This window comes from Zootoca vivipara, chromosome Z, assembly GCF_963506605.1.
Source record: "Zootoca vivipara chromosome Z, rZooViv1.1, whole genome shotgun sequence".
Classification (NCBI taxonomy): Eukaryota; Metazoa; Chordata; class Lepidosauria; order Squamata; family Lacertidae; genus Zootoca; species Zootoca vivipara.
The window spans coordinates 35083130-35104081 of NC_083294.1; the positions used below are offsets into that span (position 1 = coordinate 35083130).

At 43.5% G+C, this 20952-nt stretch overlaps 1 protein-coding gene across 1 annotated transcript in view; it reads right to left on the reverse strand.

The window, feature by feature from the left end:
- Nucleotides 1-20952, reverse strand: part of PCDH11X (protocadherin 11 X-linked) — a 176682-nt gene that overhangs the window by 54730 nt on the left and 101000 nt on the right. The window lies entirely within an intron of this gene.

Sequence of the window (20952 nt, forward strand, 5' to 3'; positions counted from 1 at the left end):
GTCCCAGGGAGGTTAGATTGGCCTCAACCAGGGCCAGGGCCAGGGCCTTTTCAGCTCTGGCCCCGGCCTGGTGGAAACGCCCTACTGCAGGAGATCAGGACCCTGTGGGATCTGATATCTTTCCACAGGGCCTGCAAGACGGAGCTGTTCCGCCTGGCTTTTGGGCTGGACTCAGGGGAAGGGGAAGGGGAACCCCCTTCCCCCCATTTATATATATTTTTAAATCTTTTTTTTAATGTAACCCTTTATATGGGATTTGTATATAAATTTCCCCTTGGCTCTTTTTGCTGGCCCATGTAGGACCAGCATGGATAGTTGGCCCCAGTGAATATTTGACATTTTCTCCCCTTATGGCTTTGATCTATGGGCTACCACTAAAACGAGGCTGCATTTTATGCTGCATTTTGACTTATATTTTAATCAACTGTTTTAAAAAAAATGTTTTTACTGTATTTATATTCAGTGTTAGCCGTCCTGAGCCTGGTCTTGGCCGGGGAGGACGGGGTATAAATAATAATAATAATAATCATCATCATCATCATCATCCACTCACTGTAGCAGGTTTGGGGAGTGCACAGGATATGCAAGGTAAGAGATGCAAGGAAAGTCTCATTGCACAAGTGTAAATCTCTACCAGGCATCCCCAAACTGCGGCCCTCCAGATGTTTTGGGGCTGTAACTCCCATGATCCCTAGCTAACAGGACAAGTGGTCGGGGAAGATGGGAATTGTAGTCCAAAACATCTGGAGGGCTGAAGTTTGGGGGTGCCTGGTCTTTACACTGACTGGATGCACTAGCTGAATACTGTTTCAATACAGTATGTAAGAGAAAACAGTAACAAGAGAGGAATGAGAGAAAAGGCTATGTGGGTACAGAATAGGTTAGAAATGGTGCAAGGCTATTAAGGCAGAGAAATTCAGAGCAGCAGGTCAATAGTATTCATCACTCACTGATAGAAGCTCCCCTCTGTCACTTGTGTTTGTGATCTTCTTATTTTTTAAAAAAAGAAAAAAGAAAAGAAAAGCGAAGACAGGAAGTTATCAATGGAACAGCCATAAATACTCTTGGGGCAGAGACCCTGGAGGCAGTTAGCCCTTTAAGGAGCAGCTGATAACCACAATGGCAGAAGCAAAGTCCGACAGTTATTCACGGAACGGCCATTGATAAACTGGGCAAGAAAGCCAGGAGTTAAGCAGTTATCAGAAAATCTCTCAATAACTCACTGCTGCACAACACACTAAAGCTGTTACCAGCTGGAAAAGCTGTCAATAACTCATTGTGGTAAAGCACCACAATTATAGACGAAGGGACCACCTATAACTCATTGAAGCAATGCAAAGTTTAGAGAGCTAGAAAAGAGGTCGATGTAAAAATAAAACAAAACAGGTTTCTATATTTAGGGGCTGCAGAGCCAGGTGGTATTGTCCACTGCCAAATTCAAATCTAATGTGATTGTCTCCTGCAAGTTTCACAATCCCTACTGAACGGGCAGGACCATATTTCAGCAGGCTAATATGATTAATTGTGCTCATTGTTATTTAACGTCCAGGTTAGGAATGGCGAAGCTGGATGGTCCTCCAGGTGTTGCAGGACTATAACTCCTAGGAGCTTTGACCAGTGGCAAACTAGCTAGGAACAATGGGAGTAGGAATCCAACAACATCTGGAGAACCACAAATTCTGCATCTCTGCTCCAAATAAACCAATTATAGAATAAGAGAATCATTGAACTGTAGACCTGGAAGGGCCCCCAATGGTCATCTAGTCCAACTTCCTGCCATGCAAGAATATCAACTAAAGTATCCATGACATATGGCCATCCAACCTCTGCTTAAAAACCACCAAGAAAGGAGACTCCACCATCTCCCAAGGGCAACCATTTCACTGTCAAGCAGCTTTACTGTCAGAAAGTTCTTCCTGATGTTTAGTCAGAATCTCATTTTTTGTAACATGAAGCCATTGGTTCTAGTCCTGCCCTCCAGAGCCAGAGAAAGCAAGCTCACTCCATCTTCCATGTGGCAGCCCTTCAGATATCTGAAGATGGCTATCACATTTCCTCTCAGTCTCCCCTTTTCCAGGCTAAGTATACACTGCTCCTTCAGTCCTTCCTCAAAAGGCTTGGTTTCCAGCTTCTACTTTGCTTTGTTTATAAACTACTTTAAGTCTTGAGTGAAATCCAGAGACCTGTTGTACTGACTGCTGCACGGCAGCTCTTGAACTTTCTTTGCCGGGAGATCTGCCAAAAGCTCTATTTCAGATAGTGTAGCAAGATCTGCAGGGAAACTTGTTGGAGGCTCTAACTTAGGTCCCCACCGTACCTCGAGCAGTCTATTTTAAAGAATAGATACCTATTTGTAAAATGTTGCATCCATAGGGGGCTTTGAAGCTGGAACTACTCAGACATTGTGAAGACGCATGTCCACAATGAATCCTGAACTTAATATATTATCCACCTATCAGTTTAACAAGACACCCAGGGTAACTCAAGAACAGTAATAAAAACAGTATCATTTAGAACACAGTATATAAAAAGAGTAATAGAACAATGAAGCCTGAGTGGGTTAATAAAAACCAGAGTGCCGGCCGGGGGGGTGGTGGTCAGATTAAAATCAGCTCACATGGCATGTAGGAAAATATGGGTACATAACACACACTTTTACCCTCCTCCAAAATAACATCCATTTCTGCCCAATAAGAGCCTTCCTAAATATGACATTCCCTATTTCAGAGCCACAATGGAGAAGAACCTCTTTCAAGTTACCACTCTTCCTACATCAGTAACCCAGGGGACTCAGAAAAAAAGTCTTTTAAAATGAATTCAAGTAAGTACTCATACAAGCTTATATGAAATCTTAGTCATGGATTTGGTCTTTTATGCCTACCTCAGCTTCTGAATATAGGGAAAAAACTAAAACCAGAAAGGAAACTGATTTAAGAGATGGCGTGATATAGCCTGATTTTCTTCCCCTTGCACCCCAATACATTGCTATTGGGTACTTCTGAGTAAAGCACACTTTTACACTAGAACTCATGGGCATCCAATAAAGCTGAACATTGGAAGGTTCAGTACACAGAAAAGGAACTCAGCACACAGTTAAACTATGGAACTCATTCCTGTGGGAGGCAATGGCACTCACCAATGTAGGTGGCTTTAAAAGAGGATTAGAAAGATTCATGGAGGAGGGAGCTATCGAAGGCTACTAGCCATGATGGTTGTGTTCTGTCTCCACAGTAGGAGACAGTAATGCTTCTGAATGAGAGTTGCAGGAAACCACAGAAATGGAGAGGACTCTTGTGCTTAAATACAGTAGGCAGGTTTCCCACAAGCATCTGGCTGGCCGTTTGAGAACAGGATGCTGGCTTATATAGGAAATGGACGGGCCTAACCCATCCATATATTCTTATGTTCTTTTGGGTCTGGAAATTCTTTTTCTGCCCTTTTATGATCAAGCAGGGCCCCTCCCTCACAACCATTTCTATGGACTCAGCTCTCCCCCCCTCCCCCGCATTTGAAAGGAGACTCTCAGTCTCTCACACAAGGAGTCGGAGGCAAGTTGCAGATTCAAATGAAATAAATTGGCTACGAAAATGCTTTGGGTGTTGAATTACCCTGTGGTTCTTCCAGGAACTGCTAAGACTGTTCCATTTACAGTTGCATTTCAGTTATTCAAAAAAACAAACAAACCCCACGACAACCCATGCCCCCGTGCACACGTGGTACTATCATGCCATCGCATCATACAATTTGTTTTCTGTTGAGGCTTTCACAGTGATTTATAGGTGTGGGCCTCAAGGCTCACATTATTGATTGTTTTACCTTTCCTGCAGAGGAAACGTACATTTTAATCCAATTTTAGGAGGTTTAAAAAAAGAAAGATGCAGGAAAAGTTCAGATTTTGAAAAACTGCCAATTACAAGGCGGTTCAATGAGCAAACTCTTTTCCTTTAGGAACCACGCGTGGGGAGAATTACTGTATCCATAACACCCAGCATACGAGATTTCCCTGGGCATCAGCAAAAGACTGTGTTAATGTTAAGACAGATGAAGTATAGGATCCCACGTGACAGTTTTGTCCCTTCCAGCTTTGGCCTATCATCCCTACTACACAAAGACAAGCTTAAGCTGGACACTACTTCTCCTTGACAGCTAGTGAGAAAATCACTGCCTTGGAAGTCAAGGGATACACTGATCAACTCCTGGCCTCCAGCCCCTCTATTCTCTATGCCTGGAAGGAAAGTTTTATCTTGCAGTCCTTAGACAGGGCCCTGAAGAGATGTTAAGATAACAGAACCTGACAGTTTGGAATTTTATTTTATTTTGCCCAGCTGCGATGCCTAAAAGACCATGGTACCAACCAACAATAAGCATGGCTTTCAAATACTATAATTGCCTTTGAGATCTGAGACCACCAGCACTGTCAAGAGAGGTCAAGACACTTTGGCACAGCAGAGGAAGCAGCAGGTCTGTTTGCTGGGACAATCACAAACGTACCATTTCTCTTCCGTAAGTGCTGAAGGTTCCCATGAGATTCAGGTAGGGAAGTCTAATCCAATAACATTATAAGCACCGTCTATGTAGCATGAGACGGACAAGATGGTTGGACAGTGTTCTCGAAGCTACGAACATGAGTTTGACCAAACTGTGGGAGGCAGTGCAAGACAGGAGTGCCTGGCGTGCTATGGTCCATGGGGTCACGAAGAGTCGGACACGACTAAACAACAACATGTAGCATGATTGTAAATTGGGGAAAAGGCTATAGATTGCTGGAAGATCATCTGCTTTGCATGCAGAATGTCCCCTGTTCCATCCCTGACATCACCAGGTAGCTCTGGAGGAAATTCCCTGTGTGAAAGCCACTGTCTGAAAGTGGAGACCCACTGCCATTGAGTGCCAACCATACTGAGCAAGACGGGCCAGTGGTCAGTATAAGGTATCTTCTTATATTGAACACAGAGAATACCAATGGGCTTTTCTCATTCAATGTCCTTGGTTTGCAATTGCCCTGTTCTGCTGTAGACTAATGAATTGTGTATCCTGTACTCTGGGTAATGCCTACACTGTGCTGACTTCCTTAATAAAGCTTTCAGGTTTCCTCGAGCCGATAACTGTCTGAAGGTGGAAGGCAGGTCAGATGTAGGCAACGCTGTGAATTTAAACTGTTAAAAGCATTTTGTCACACCTTTTTATAGACTATATTCTAAGGACGCTTCCCAATGTAAAACAGTGTCTTCTTGAAAACCTTTGGGACATAATATATAATGAAATTAAGAAAAAAAATTAAAGTGACTAGACAGCAAAATCCCAAAGAAAGCCTCAACTGTATTTATGTATGTGACTTCACCGGCAAGGAATCTCTACACTCAGAAATGGAAGGAGGAGAAAGCACAAGGAAGAATGGTTGATGAAAATCTTGGAATATCCAGAGACGAAACCTCCAAGTGTCCCTATTTTCCAGGGACATCCCTGATTTAGAGAAGCCATCCCAGTTTCTGATTTTATCCTGGAATCTCCCACTTTTTCTTAGGATGTCCCTATTTTCATTGGAGAAATGTTGGAGAATATGCAGAGATGGCAAATTTAAAAGCTTTTAAAGACTGAAAACCTTTTCAAGTCTGTATATAGAGTTATTTCCCATAGGTGAAGACCATAGTGGGGTTTGAAGTGGAGGAGAATAGCGAAACTTATTAAGCAACATGTTAGAGAGGATGAAATTAGATCAGACAAAACCTTAAAACAGAATCATATGTAATTTGGGTTATAAACATCAATGTTGGGTGAGCAGGAAAGGTACCAGTAATTTTCAATGACATTTTGTTGATTCAAGCTCTGTGTGTGTTCATCTGATAATCTTCAAGTGCTCAACAAGTTTATTGGAGATTACTGGGCAATGCTTCTTTGAAACATATATTTTACTGTGTCCCACACTTACTAAGTTTTGGAAGAATGTGCTCGACTATATAAAGACACTATGGAAAAAATTTTAGATTTCCAGAGGTGAATATGCTCTTGAACATTGTATGGAAATTGACAACAGGAAAACAAAAATGGATTCTATACACCCTAATGGTGGCCAAGAGACTGATACAGATGAATTGGAAGAATAGAGATACGATTCCCCTTAATCAATGGCTTGACAACATTGGCAACATATGAACGGACAGCTTATAGATGCAGACTTTCTTTGGATAAATACAATGATATTTGGAATGAGTTTACACAACAAGTATATGTGTATTAGTATAATAACAGGTAAGGTAGCTGTGTTGGTCTGAGTTGAAACAAAATAAAAAAATTCCTTCAGTAGCACCTTAAAGACCAACTAAGTTTTTATTTTGGTATGAGCTTTCATGTGCATGCACACTTCAGATGCACACTATCTGATGAAGTGTGCATGCACATGAAAGCTCATACCAAAGTATAATAACAATATACTTATTCTTGTATATTAATGTACAGTAATGTGACGGTATTGTTTCTTTTCTATTTTCATTCTCACTCATCTTTTTTCTTTCTTTTCCCCCCTCATTCTATCTTTTTACAAATGAAATCCTCTTAATAAAATATTAATTTAAAAAGTGTCCAAAATGAATTTTAAAAATGGCACAGCCAGGCACATTTTCAGCTACGCACACAGCTGACAGCCATTCGTGGTGGGCCGTTTACAGGGCACATGGCAATAAAGCCCATAGAAGTTGCTCTGTAAGTTTCCAGAGCCTTGAGAAGAGAAATATGTTTAAAATGGATTTATGATCAGCAGTAGCTATGACTCCTGACAGCAGCAAGAACCCCCTGTAAGCACCTTCAGGGTGTGAACCTTTTGATGCGGCACTCTGAGATTTAGCTATGTAAAGCCACTGAGCTAGGAAGGCATTCCTCAGAGGCTTAGCTATGACAGCTCCCATTTGTCTTCCAGGTGTCATTTTTCAGACCTAGTAAGAAACTCTCCCAGCTCCTTTGCTGGAGCTAGCTCAATCGCTTGCAGCACACTCTGCTAGCTAGCTGGGGAATAGCCAATAATGGCCTTTTAAGAATTCATGTCTAAACAGTGCAAGAGATCTGTCAAAACTTGAACTCATGAGTCCAAGAAGTGTGAATGTTAAGGGAAACTCAAGGCTATGAAAGAGGCATGTGTTCAGATTTTGAAACGTGCAGAGAATCCACATGGATACCAGCAAGCAGCATGCTGTAGAATCACAGAACTGGAAGGGACCCCAATGGTCATCTAGTCCAACCCCCTCTGCCATGCAGGAATCTCAACTAAAACATCCAGGACAGATGACCATCCAACCTCTGCTTATACACCACCAAGGAAGGAGAGCCCACAATCTCCCGCTGTCGAACAGCTTTTATTGCCAGAATTTTCTTCCAGATGTTTAGTATCTTGAACCCATTGGCTTGAGTCCAAGCCTCTGGAACAGTAGAAAACAAGCTTGCTCCTTCTTTCATTGAACCTGAAACCTTCTGCATGAAAAGCTGACATTCTACTACTTAACTACTAAGCTAAAGAGATGGAAGTAGAGCGTACTCTGGAAACCTTCACTTCAACCAGAAATCTAACAGTGGAACCTGGTGAAACTCTTCAGACAAAATATCCCGCCCTGCACCAAACACAGGAACACAGGAAAACTGGGCTTGTTGGTTTTTTTACAAAGTTGGACCTCCATATTGTCTGCACTGACTGGCAGTGTTTTTTGAGGATTTCTTTCACCAGCCTCCTGTACTATCTGCAGGTGCTCTGGGCTGAACCTGGGACCTTCTGCGTACGGAAGAATAATAATAAGAATAAGAAGAAGAAGAAGAAGAAGAAGAAGAAGAAGAAGAAGAAGAAGAAGAAGAAGAGTTTGGATTTGATATCCCGCTTTATCACTACTCGAAGGAGTCTCAAAACGGCTAACATTCTCCTTTCCCTTCCTCCCCCACAACTAACACTCTGTGAGGTGAGTGGGGCTGAGAGACTTCAAAGAAGTGTGACTATCCCAAGGTCACCCAGCAGCTGCATGTGGAGGAGCGGGGAAGCGAACCCAGTTCCCCAGCTTATGAGTCTACCACTTTTAACCACTACACCACACTGGCTCATGCTGTCACTGACCTACAGCCCTGCCCCAAGCTGTTGTCTGCAGTACAACATGGTGATCAGCAAGCATGCCAAATCTGTCCACTCTGGTTTGCAGCTCCAAACAAGGTGGATTCCTTGGAAATTCCTGCATACATTTTAATTCAGTTTCAGGGATGCAGCTTCTTCTTCCTGATCTGTGGGGGGTGGGGAGGGAAAAGAAATATTCACAGCCATTTCCCACAGCGCATAACATTTTTTTTGGGGGGGGGGCAGTATTAATAGGTTACTGTACATTTACCGGAGGCATTTGATACTCCTAGAATAATGAAGTCTGAAGTTACCTAATCCTATTTGTGTCAAACTCCATAATTTTCAACAAGTCCTGTCAGCATTAATAAAGGTCTGTTTACAAGTAGAGGGAGCTTCACATTGACAGGTTTTGTTTTCCACATAAGGTGGACGCTGATAACAACCACCCTAGGCTATCAGTGACCTACTTAAAGAGCCAGTATACCACTTTATTGTCCTCTCTGCCTCTCCTCCCAACTGCCAGCACATGAGAAGAGGGCTTGTGAAGATGAATTTCCAAAGGTAGTGATGTGAGCTGTGGTCACTCTGCATCCCGGCTTTGATTCAGGCTAAATAAAGCAATCACTCTACCACCCCCACCCCCCTGAAGGTGGCAGAAAGCAGCAAGTTGGTGTGGCGGCAGCAGTCCTCTAAGTGAAACATTAGGCCCCTTGTAAAAGGGATTCAATTTACTTTCAAGTCGCAGTGGAGTTATTCCATTAGGCTGTTACGTCTGCCACAGGGGTGGCGTTTTCAACTGACATTTGCCTGTCTGTGCTTTCTCTCTCTCTCCCCAGCCTTCGCTCTTCTCTCCCCGCTTCAGATATTAACAGCAATACATAGCTCTGAGCAGGGATGGCATAAGGTGAAGAAAAATCATGTCCTCTAGGCCATAAAAATTAATTTTGTATGTCCTTCTCTTCTCTCTACTGTTGTTATTTTCCATTGCCCAATCAATTTGAATCAGAGTTGCTTGCTCGGCTCATAAACAGTGATTTCTTATGTAACTGAGGTGTTGTAAAGTTAGATTTAACCACAAGCTTGGCTCCAGTCTATAATCCTGGGCTCATATCTACATTTTTCTGTTGTTCACACGTAGTGGTGTGTGGGTGTGTGCATGTGTGTTTTGGGTAGGGGGAGAGTGGATGAACATATCCTTCCACAATGTTTATATACAGTGCCTTCAGAGTCATGCAAAAATCATGGGGAAACAGAATTATTACTAGCTAAAATATAATTAAAAGCTTAAAATTAGGCAGAAATTTCGGAGGCAAGTGGCAAAGGGATATTGGAGCCGCACACTCAGAAGACAACCGGAATATTGGTTTGACACTCTGTCACGTCAACTGCACATTATAAAAGGGTCACAGGGCAGTTGCACTCCCTCTGTAAAGGAGCAGGTTCACAGTTTTGGGGTGCTTCTGGGTCCACTTTTGCCACTGGAAGCTCAGGTCTCCTCAGTGGCTAGAAGTGCCTCTCACTAACAACTGATTAGTTCAACAGCTATAGCTGTTCCTGGACTGGGAAATCCACAGAGGATTTCTAATCACTCTACATGTGATTAAATCAATGCCAGATTGCCTGGGCTATCAACAATTGTTTTGTGAACTGCTGATCTTAATTAAATCATTATCACTGTAGTTTCTGTGTTTCCTTTTCCTCTGATCTCACTGCTTACACACAAACAAACACTCATATTTTTGTTTCACGATGTGTTACTGGTTTTATTGTACATCACCAATAAAATAAACAGAATGTGTGCACCTCAATATAACACTGGCGAGCAATCATAGTGGCAGAGCATCTGCTTTGCATGCAGAAGGTCCTGGATTCAATCCCCATCATCGCCAGGTAAGGCTGGAATAAAATTCTGCCTGAAACTCTGGATAGCTGCTGCCAGTCAGTGTGGACAATACTGAGCTAGATGGTCTGACTGGGCATAAGGCAGACTCCTGTGTTTTTATAAACCTATTTTGTATATGATAAAGTGCACTGAAGCCCACATAATCTTGTGCCGTGATAAATTTGCTAATCATTAAAGTGCTATTATCCTGTATCAATCACCCTTGTTTCAAAAGGTTGGGAATTGGATGGTGGTTTCAGGCCTAGATTTTGTGAGTGTTAGTAACACAGGAAAGCAAACAGGCATGAACCTGTGTGGTTGGACTGCCAAGCACCCATTTGGTCATAACATAGAACCACACACTCAACCTAGAACCACACTCAAAGGACCAGCTGTGAATGGCATTTGTTTTTGAATTTCCATGAGCTGGAGACAATAGCAATGCCATTTCTCCCAGTCTATAGAATGGATGTCCAGGCCATAAAGAGGGTTTGGGGTGCATGCCCCCCATGAAGAGAGCAGCAACACTTGAGTTGGCAATCAAATTGGGTAGATTACCACAACAACCCTCCATCTGCTGGCATTATCTATCAGAGTGTACAACCTTCAATGGGAATGAACATCACACACCACTTAAGGGATTTTTTTTTGGGGGGGGGGGTCAATGGACATTTCTGCAGAAAGAGAGAACACATAGCTGCCAAGTTTTCCCTTTTCTCGCGAGGAAGCCTATTCAGCATAATGGAAAATCCCTTTTAAAAAGGGATAACTTGGCAGCTATGAGAGAACAACACATAATCCCAGTTCAGTTTCACTGCTTTAAGAGGGGTTTTTTTCACCCTAGAGAATTTACAGTAGAAGGTACCTTCCTGCCAAAAAAAAAACCTTCCAGTGTGTGATATATATATATATATATATATATATATATATATATATATATAGGCTATCAAATTAATCTATTTAGAAGCAAAGTGCCACTTTTATTTCTAGCTCTCCAGGCCAGCAGTGTACTTAGAAAATAGCTCAAAGCATCACACACACACACAAAATGTCTTGGAGATGGAACCACTACACAGAGTTGCAAGTGGGGCTATAAATCTGATACACAGATCCTTCAAATTAAGGGAAAATGCTGCTATAATCATTGTGGGGAATTGATATCACAGCATGACATGCCTGTCCATGAATATATTGAGTCTGCAGCATATTCCTGTGGGGAATCACATTGCTGATTGAATTAAAGCAGAACAACAACAACTGGTTATGTTTAGCCGTCTGCCCTGAAAAAAATCTCACTAAAGGTTAATGTCGGGACAGGACTTACTCTGTGCTTAATAAGAAGTAGGCAAACCTATGCACAGGGGCATTCAAAACCTGCTTCTAAGAAGGGCAGGTTGCAGAATGCTACACAAAATGAGCAATTTTAAACTACTTCTCTTTTGCTAATTATTCTTCATGGGGAGAGATGAAGACCAGTGCAGTTTTGCATTTCCACCTAGTAGCTAACAGAATCACAGAATCATAGAAATATAGAATTGGAAGGGATCCCCAAGGGTCATCTAGTCCAACTCCCTGTACAGTACATTTCCAACAAACTTTGGATCATAACAGGCTGGAAGTCAGGTTCTGCACTTTTTCAGTGACTGCAAGCAGTAACAGAGGAGGGGGGAAACTGTAGCCCTCCAGATGTTGCTGGACTACAAATCCCATCATCCCTGACCACTGGCCATGATTTCTGGGGTTGGAAGGCTACAAGTTCTCCATCCAAAACGTTCACTTCCTTTTCACTTATTTAATTTATGTTGCTTATGCCACTTTTAAATAAAGTGAAGCAAGTGTTTAAAAATGCCTATATGCCTGGTCAGTGTGATTGCCCCCCCCCCTCCCAGCTGGTTGGCATATAGGCATAGACAGTCATAATTAGCATGCCATCTGAAGACATTGGCCTCAAGCAATCATCGGCAACCACTGTTAAGTTTATTAAAAGTGGAGAAGAGGTTGACGGAGTATTTGGAGAGGTCTGAGAGCAGAATTGGCTGTAGCATAAAGCACTGATAATGTTAATGAGTTGAAAAGTTCATTCTTAAATATAGGCAAGGGCACCAAGTCTGCTGTAGTCGGCATCTGCATGTTCTGGCTACAAATTTATAATGTATTACTACTACTTGCATCAGCACTATTGTAACATCCACTGGTCTTCAGTAGATCTTGGACCAAGTTCTGAATGTTCCTTGGAGCAAGGAAAAGGAAGCAAGTCTTTTCCCCTCTTTTTCCCTCTGAGATGCTCTGTTCCCAAATCCAATTCACAGAACCTAGAATTGGAAGGAGTCGGACTCGTATGTTTAACTCCCCATTCACACACTCATTAAAGGCTCCTCTGGATGAATTTTTGTGTCACTGACACAATAACAGTGCCTTTACAACACAGATAGCAACCCAGAACATTTGCAGCATAAAACCCCCCACAGGATTCCAATGGGCCGTTATGGTATCTGCATCGATTGGAAGCAAAGTGGTATGCCACCCCAAAACATCTGCAGCTACAAACAGCATTGAAAGTGGGAACCTGTATGAACAGTCCAATACTATCATGAGCAAAAAATCATCATGAAAGCAGAATAAAATGTACACTTGGAGGGGCACTAAGATAGCAAACCCAGGATACATTGGGTCACAAGCAGTTAGCAGGTGCTGTGCAACAAGACGCATCTGCAGAGCGAATCCTATATGCTAATAGTGAAGCCATTCTCAGAGTGCAGATCCTTATGCCTTATGTCAGGGGTAGGCAACCTAAGGCCCAGGGGCCGAATCCGGCCCAATCACCTTCTAAATCCGGCCCGCAGACAGTCCAGGAATCAGTGTGTTTTTACATGAGTAGAATGCATGCTTTTATATAAAGTGCATCTCAGAGTTATTTGTGGGGCATAGGAATTCGTTCATTTTTTCCTTCAAAATATAGTCCGGCCCACCACATGGTCTGAGGGACGGTGGACCGGCCCACAGCTGAAAAAGGTTGCTGACCCCTGCCTTATGTGGTGAAAATCATCATCACCCCCACACATGAAGGCAGTATTAATAGGAGAGGTTTGGACTCACAGCTGTCCATGGAAGCGCAGGTCAATTCTGTGTCCAGGGCAGCTATTTATCAGCTCCATCTGGTATGCAGGCTCAGACCCTACCTGCCCGCGGACTGTCTCGCCAGAGTGGTGCATGCTCTATTTATCTCTCGCTTGGACTACTGCAATGCGCTCTACGTGGGGCTACCTTTGAAGGTGACCCGGAAACTACAGCTAACCCAGAATGCGGCAGCTAGACTGGTGACTGGGAGCGGCCGCCAAGACCATATAACACCGGTCCTAAAAGACCTACATTGGCTCCCAGTATGTTTCCGAGCACAATTCAAAGTGTTGGTGCTTACCATTAAAGCCCTAAACGGCCTCGGTCCAGTATACCTGAAGGAGCGTCTCCTCCCCCATCGTTCTGCCCGGACACTGAGGTCCAGTGCCGAGGGCCTTCTGGCGGTTCCCTCGCTATGAGAAGCTAAGTTACAGGGAACCAGGCAGAGGGCCTTCTCGGTAGTGGCACCCACCCTGTGGAATGCCCTCCCACCAGAGGTCAAAGAAAACAACAATTACCAGACCTTTAGAAGGCATCTTAAGGCAGCCCTGTTTAGGGAAGCTTTTAATGTTTGATGGATTTCTGTATTTTAATTGGAAGCTGCCCATAGTGGCTGGGGGAACCCGGCCAGATGGGCGGGGTATAAATAATAAATTATTATTATATACGCATTCTGGGTTTTCTAAAGCAACTAGCACATAAACAGATGTATACAACAATGCACATAACTGTCTAAAATAGTTATATATTAATACTTACTAAAAGTATGTAGCAGAAATATAGTACCACATGGAGCTTGCTTCTTTCATAACTTTATACAGTCATACCTTGGTTTAAGTATGCTTCGGTTTGAGTACTTTCAGTTTAAGTAGTCTGCGGACCCGTCTGGAACGGATTAATCCACTTTCCATTACTTTCAACGCAAAAGTTCATTTCAGGTTAAGTACACTTCAGGTTAAGTACAGACCTCCGGAACCAATTGTGTACGTAAACCAAGGTACCACTGTATATAATTTGTTGGATATTTGTAATTTTAAAAAATGGATGAGCAACTGGGCCCTAAGTGAGTGATCAAAACAAATGGTGGTTCAACGCAGGGAAAGACTGACAGGCTTAAAAATGATTTTTTTCCTCAGCAAGTTGCTTCACAGAACCAGTAGGAACCACAAAGCAACCTGCTTCCAAAGGACAAACAGTCAAATTTTGACCATGAACAAAAGACAACCTTTGGAAGGCAAATATACCAAATCCCAAAGTGCATGCACAACCAGCTCTTTTCTTTTCAGTAGCAGCATGAAAGCCATTGATTTGGAGCTTCTTCCTGTGCCCCACAATATTGTGTGGGCCTGGCAACATTACTGCCCCAGGCACATGGAAACAATGGTAAGGTCCTCCATATATAGACAATGCCCTTCCTCCCACGACATAGCTGCCAAGTCTCCCGTATTCCCCGGTAAACCCCCGTTTTTCCAGCTGTTCCCAGCCAAAAAAAACGGATTTTTTTTTGTTTTTCCTGGTTTATTCAAAATGGCTGCAGCACGACTTCTGGTGCGGCGGCCATTTTGGAACAGGGCAGAGCAGCATCAAAAGTAGCTTCTGAGCATGCTCCGCCCAGTTCCAAAATGGTGGCAGCGCTACTTCCGGTCTGCTACTTCCGGTCCAGTCCCTTATTTCTCAGGCCGGAACTTGGCAGCTATGTGCCACGACACAAGAAGATAAGGAAACAAAAACACACCAAAAGATCGCCTGTAGCATGGTAGTAAGGAGATGCCTTGGGCCAAATTGATGGAATATCTGCTGCTTTCACTAAAAAGGCCCTCGTGATTTTGCAGCACTAGCAAAAACCACTAACACTTCTAATAGATATTCATCCTGATAATATTAAACCTTCACACACAGCAGCTTATTATCCTATAACAACCCTGTGAGGTAGTTCAATATTATCCCCACATTGCAGACCAGGAACTGAGAAAGGAGAACTTGCCTAAGTCCACTTAATGAATCCATAGCAAATGTGAAATCCAGACTGGAAACTTCCTGATTTATAGCTCATCTCACCACCACCAGTACTATCAGATCTACTTTTAATCAATAGACCCATGGTCCATTCATGCAAATGAGCCACTGCCCCACCAACCAGCCTGCCCTCATCCAGTCTGTCCCACTGCCTGCCAGGGGGTAGATTCTTCCTCCTTTTGTCTCAGGATTCATTCACATTTCCACTTGTGCCATGCCTACAATGCAAAAAGGGGTTTTTTTTTTTTTTTTGCATTCCAATCAGTTTTTTGTTTGCCCCATTACTTTCCCCAGGAAAAGTTGCTATTTAATGCTGAATCAGAGCAAACATCAATCTATGGGAAACCCTATTGATGTTTGCTGTAAAGACTGGATTTTCCTGGGGGGAATGGCAAGACAAATGGAAATTTGGATGACCCTGTGTTGCTCTTGTAGAACTTGGCAGTGGGGCTGGAGGAGGGCAAAATCTGAATTGGCTGGCTCTCCCTTTCCTTGGTTCTAACTCCACCTACTGTTGGGTTCCATGGATTCTGCCCTACTAGTTTCAATGGGCACGAGACACCACTGCATGGGAGTAAATCCTGTTGAGCTTAATGGGGCTGCCTACTAAGCACACTTGTACAGGATTGCACTATGATGTACCTGTTATGTAAAACTCCTAGGTGTATATTAGCTCCACTTCTGCCTCATCTAAGAGTTTCTTGGCACTGGAGAAAACAGTACAAGGCACAGAGATAAACAGCTATGTGAGCACGTTTGTATGTGTGTATTTTATATAGATGCAGTATGCATTCACACCAAATCTTTAGGCTATTTTCCAAACACCTAGCTAGACACTTCAGCAAAATTTACACTCCAGTCCAAAGCAACTTTTAATGAGCGATTTCTATACTTATTTGCCTTCTACACAGGTTGGCAAAACCTCTGTTACTTCGAAAATCACTATGCCATATATTTTATGTTGCTTGATAAAGGTCAGATTTCCCCACCCCCCACCGCCCAAGAGCAATCTAAAAGCTCAGCTATTTCAGAATCCTCATTAATGTCATCACCTCCTCATTTATTAAATGGCTCCTCTTCCTCCTTGGAAGCATTTCCTCCTGCAGTCAAGTTGCAAAAGCACTTTTTGCTCCCCTTCCACCTATATCAACCAAGCCCCACCGCCCCTCTCTTTTAATCCTGCTTCCTCCCTCTCTCCACCACAGGCCATTCACATGAATTGGATTTTTACCCAACAGTGCCAAAGCATGCATCATTTTAAATAAATCATTTGCAATGACCTATTTACTGTAAATCACCAAAAAAGAGAGAGGGAAATATATAAAACCCATGCAAACGATTTCAAATACATTTGCAATCTTCGTATAGCACTGCCAAGTCATCATGAAGACCTTTCTCAATACAAAGTGTTCTAGACAGTTAACGCTGCCCCTGCTAAGTCATTTCTTTGCAATTGAAGGATGCTTCCAGGCTAGGAGATGGGTGTGGAACTGCAATGCTTTGTTGACTCACTTTTAATGGGGCATCCACACATCCAATCATGCTCATCCTGTATTTTCCCTGTGGCTCTTCCATCTTTCCCCAAACCATGTTTTTCAGAAGAGCTTACAGCTAGAAATGCATTTTACTGGTATAGACTAATTTAAAATAAAGGGGGGGGGGTCATGAGACTACACACACTACAAAAAATTATAGTGAAGGTGTGTTGAGCTTCAAATGGGCTCACCCACAGCAGCTATGCCACGGTGTACAGTGTGGATGGTAAGGTAGAGGGATATACACAGATGGGGAAAGTGCAATACTCCTAATAACACAGGGATGGTAACTTACAACAGAAGAGCAATGATTCACTATGATCTGTCTCTCCCCACCCCCTTTACACTGTTTATTATGCTTGTCCAGTGGGCAACAGGTATGCCTCTCTCTCTTCTTTTACTATTTCTGCATCTGAGTCCCCAAGACAGTGGGACACTTTAAAGCACCAGCACTGTATCTTGGTAAAGTGATCTATAAAAAGAAACTTCATCATTTCAGCCCATTTCTACTTTCTGCTGGCACGCAGCTAGTGATTAGAGCAAAGAAACAAAGGCAAAGAGTCAGCGGGAAAAAAAAATATTTTGTAGTTCAATTCAAGAGAAGTTGCTGCGGCAGTAGGTGGTCTATGCAATCACTTAGGGAAAGGAGACATAGCTCTTGCCTCACGTTTGCTCAGGTATGCTGCGTAGGGCTGAGGTTTAGCTACTTAACCCTGCCACACCTTCTGCTGGCCTTCAGGGGTGGAGGAAGGGGTAGTGGGGTGGACAGCCCCGGATGTCATCACTGAGGGGGGTGACATTTGGCAGGCTGCCCACTCACAACTCCCAAGCCTATCATGGTTAAGAGCAGTGGACTCATAATCTGGTGGACCGGGTTCACTTCCCCACTCCTCCACATGCAGCTGCTGGGTGACCTTGGGCTAGTCACACTTCTCTGAAGTCTCTCAGCCTCACTCGTCTCACAGAGTGTTTGTTGTGGGGGAGGAAGGGAAAGGAGAATGATAGCCGCTTTGAGACTCCTTTGGGTAGTGATAAAGCGGGATATCAAATCCAAACTCTTCTTCTTCTACCCCGAGCTGTCGGGGGAAGGGGTGGAGCTGTGCCACCTTGCTGGTGGCCTCCCCCCTTCATTCTGACAGCTCGGGGAAGGCTTGGGAGTCATGGGTGGGCGGCACACCATTGCCCCCCACTCCCAAGCTGCTTCCTGGGGGGGGGAGCCTCACCCGAGCTGTCAAAAGGAAGAGGGAAGGGAGGAAGGTTGCTGGCAAAGTGGTGCAGCTCCCTCCCCCCTGCTGCTGCCCAGGAAGCAGCCTACCAAGGGCGGCTCACCCTACCCCCATAGCCCCACCCCCGGGTGCACAGCATGTGCGCCGCTCTGGGTACCCAAGCAGCTAGCTCCAGCTCTGTCAGCCTTCTGGAAGTTTTGTGGCATCCACCAATCCTACTTCGTTCAGTCCAGGCATTGGCAGGTCACCTTTGGGTGGGGGCAGTAGGCTTTCTTTGTTGTTGCCCATCAGTTGATTGGCATTGCTTGCTAGGGTTTTTTTTTTGGGGGGGGGGAGTGTTTCTTACACTTCACTGGCTTGGTGGCATATGTCCTCAGTGGAGGGATGGGTTGCTGTTAGATTTCCCACATTGGCAGGTAGACAGCTAATGTTTGGTGAGGGTAGTCACCTTTAAGATTGAACGACATAGTCCCAAGTCTTGCCTGCAGTGTTGTCAACCCCCCTGGCAGGGCATACCCTTCAAGATTTCCTTGATGAAAATAGGGAACATCCTAAGGAAAAGTGGGGCATTCTGGGATCAAATTAGAAACCAGGATGGTTTCCCTAAATAAGGGATGTCCCCGGAAAACAGGGACACTATTGGCAGGGTAGAGTGAAACAGTATGGTCTCCCTACTTACCTGAAAACATGATGCAACACTACCTCTCCCCCTTGGTGGAGCTGACTTGCCCAGTTTGTTACGTGTGATTATAGTATCCCACACCTTTGTTCCCTTATTCAGATTTTTGGTGTCAAGCCTTTGTACCTTGCCGCCTTATTTCCCTAGGTGGCTGCAATACATGGCCGTGTAACTTTACACAAAGGAGGTGTGTGTTGTGAAGACTGTTCCATTTATTTCAAAGGCCTGTCTAGTTGAGCATTCTGTTCTTCTGGCGGCCAACAAAATGCCTATGGGAAGTTCGCAATCGGGACCCAAGCACAGCAGGGCCCCACTGCTCCTTTGACTGAAATGATTGAGAAACCTTTCTGAACAGTAGGGCTTCATTTTGGCATTGGAGCTCCTGAGCCTGTATGAAATAAAGGTTCATCATCAGCTAGAAAAAGCAGTAACAGCCAAGACTGCCACCAATCACAAGCAAAAGGTTCCTCGGAGAAAGAAGCAGGTATATACAAGCAATGAAGGAAAGGGGGAGGCACATAGGCTATTCATACAAAAGATAACAAGTTCAACCCCTAACAAATCCACTGAAAGGATCAGACAGCAGGTGATAGGAATGTCCACTACCTGAGATGTTTGCAAACCACTGCCAGTTGAAAGAGGCAGGACAGTGATGTACCACCAAAGGTCCATCTCACTTTCAAGCAGATTCAGAGGTTAAAAATCACTTCTTTGGCTGCAATTTATTTGTTTATATAATACTTAATGGCAATCATTTATAAGTGAGGAACAAGGAATACAACATGGAAAAGGTAAGAATCTGTTAAAACTATAAAAATCAGACCAATTAAAATGTGTGATGGAATAATAAGAAGAAGAAACTTCATTAATTGCTGGAAATTCAGCAAGGAGTGAGTCTGTCTGACCTCAACTGAAATGGAGTTGCATAAACTTGGGCCCATAATACTGAATGCACAGCTCCTGGTGGAGATGAACCATGCATCCAGACTACAACTTCTATCAGTCCAAAAGGCCAGTCATGATAGGAGCTAGAGTATAACAACATCTGAAAGGCCAAAAAATTTAGTCCTTCTTGGTGAGTCACAAGTGTTATCTTTGGCAAACCATCTCCCCCCCCCCAATCACACCCCTGTCTTGAGCAACCAATAAATGTTCACCAGAGATTTTTGCTCATCAAGAAACCAAGGAGAAACTGTCTGCCTCGCACCACCCCAGCATCACGCACACGGAAAATTATTTGTAATGTCAAATGCTCTGCTTGTTTCTACAGAATGGGCATCATTACAGTTGCTCTTTTCTTTGTGTGTGAATAACTTTTCATTCCCCTTTACTATTAAGCTACCCAAGCATTACCAAAGTAGGCTGATTGAGCCAGTCAGATGGAGGGCTTCCTCTTTGCTTCTCCGAGAATGTTAATTTGCTTCAGTGCATATCACTATTCCACGGGGCTCCCTTGTTCGCTTTCATATGCTTCACTGCCAGAGCTACTGGTCACATTCACTAAGTACATCCCTACCTCCAGCTTCTCCTTGACATATATATATATATATATATATATATATATATATATATATATATATATATATATATACACACACACACACACACACACACACACATACGCATGCTGCAAGTTTTGAAAAATGTCCAAGCGTGCAGTTCTTATGGGACTGACAGCTCAGGCAGTCTAAAACTAACTAGTACTGAAATGAAAAACATCACACAAAGTGGTTGTGAATTTCCCCACATATTTAGCGCACGGGATGCCAATGATTGGTCAAAATGTTATGTCTGGAAATCCAGCTTATTTTGGATTCAAGGTATATACTGATGGCTATAAAAGTAGTTGGGTGGCAAGATGTCATTCTTCTTCTCATCCCCTCTCCTAGCTAAGGTTCCTGCACCAACAGCAAAAGGCTCACACAGAAGTTGACTGCTCATGTGAGTAGTTAAATGCAGAAGAGAGGGTTTGCCAAGGCAACACATGAATTGTGCCTGAGTGATTCAGAGAGAATGCATTTGTGTGTGTGCTTGCGCTCTCTCTCTCTCTCTCTCTCTCTCTCTCTCTCTCTCTCTCTCTCTCTCTCACACACACACACACACACACACATAAAAAACACTTTCTTTGGTGCAGCCCACAAACCACATTTCGCCAGTTTAGATCATGTATATAAGGCAGGCAAACTTGAAAATCCCTTATTGCATGAGAAATGAGGAGGGGAATATAGGGAGAGGAGATCCCAAAACGCTAAGATGTTTATAAATGAAACATTGTTGTTGTTGTTACTCAATTGTCTACTATCTTTCCACCACTCCAGTCCATTCCCCACCCCTCTGTTTTATTTTCACTTTTCCACTTTCAATCAATACCCCCATCTTTTCCATCTTTCCTTATTCCTCCTCTTGCTGAA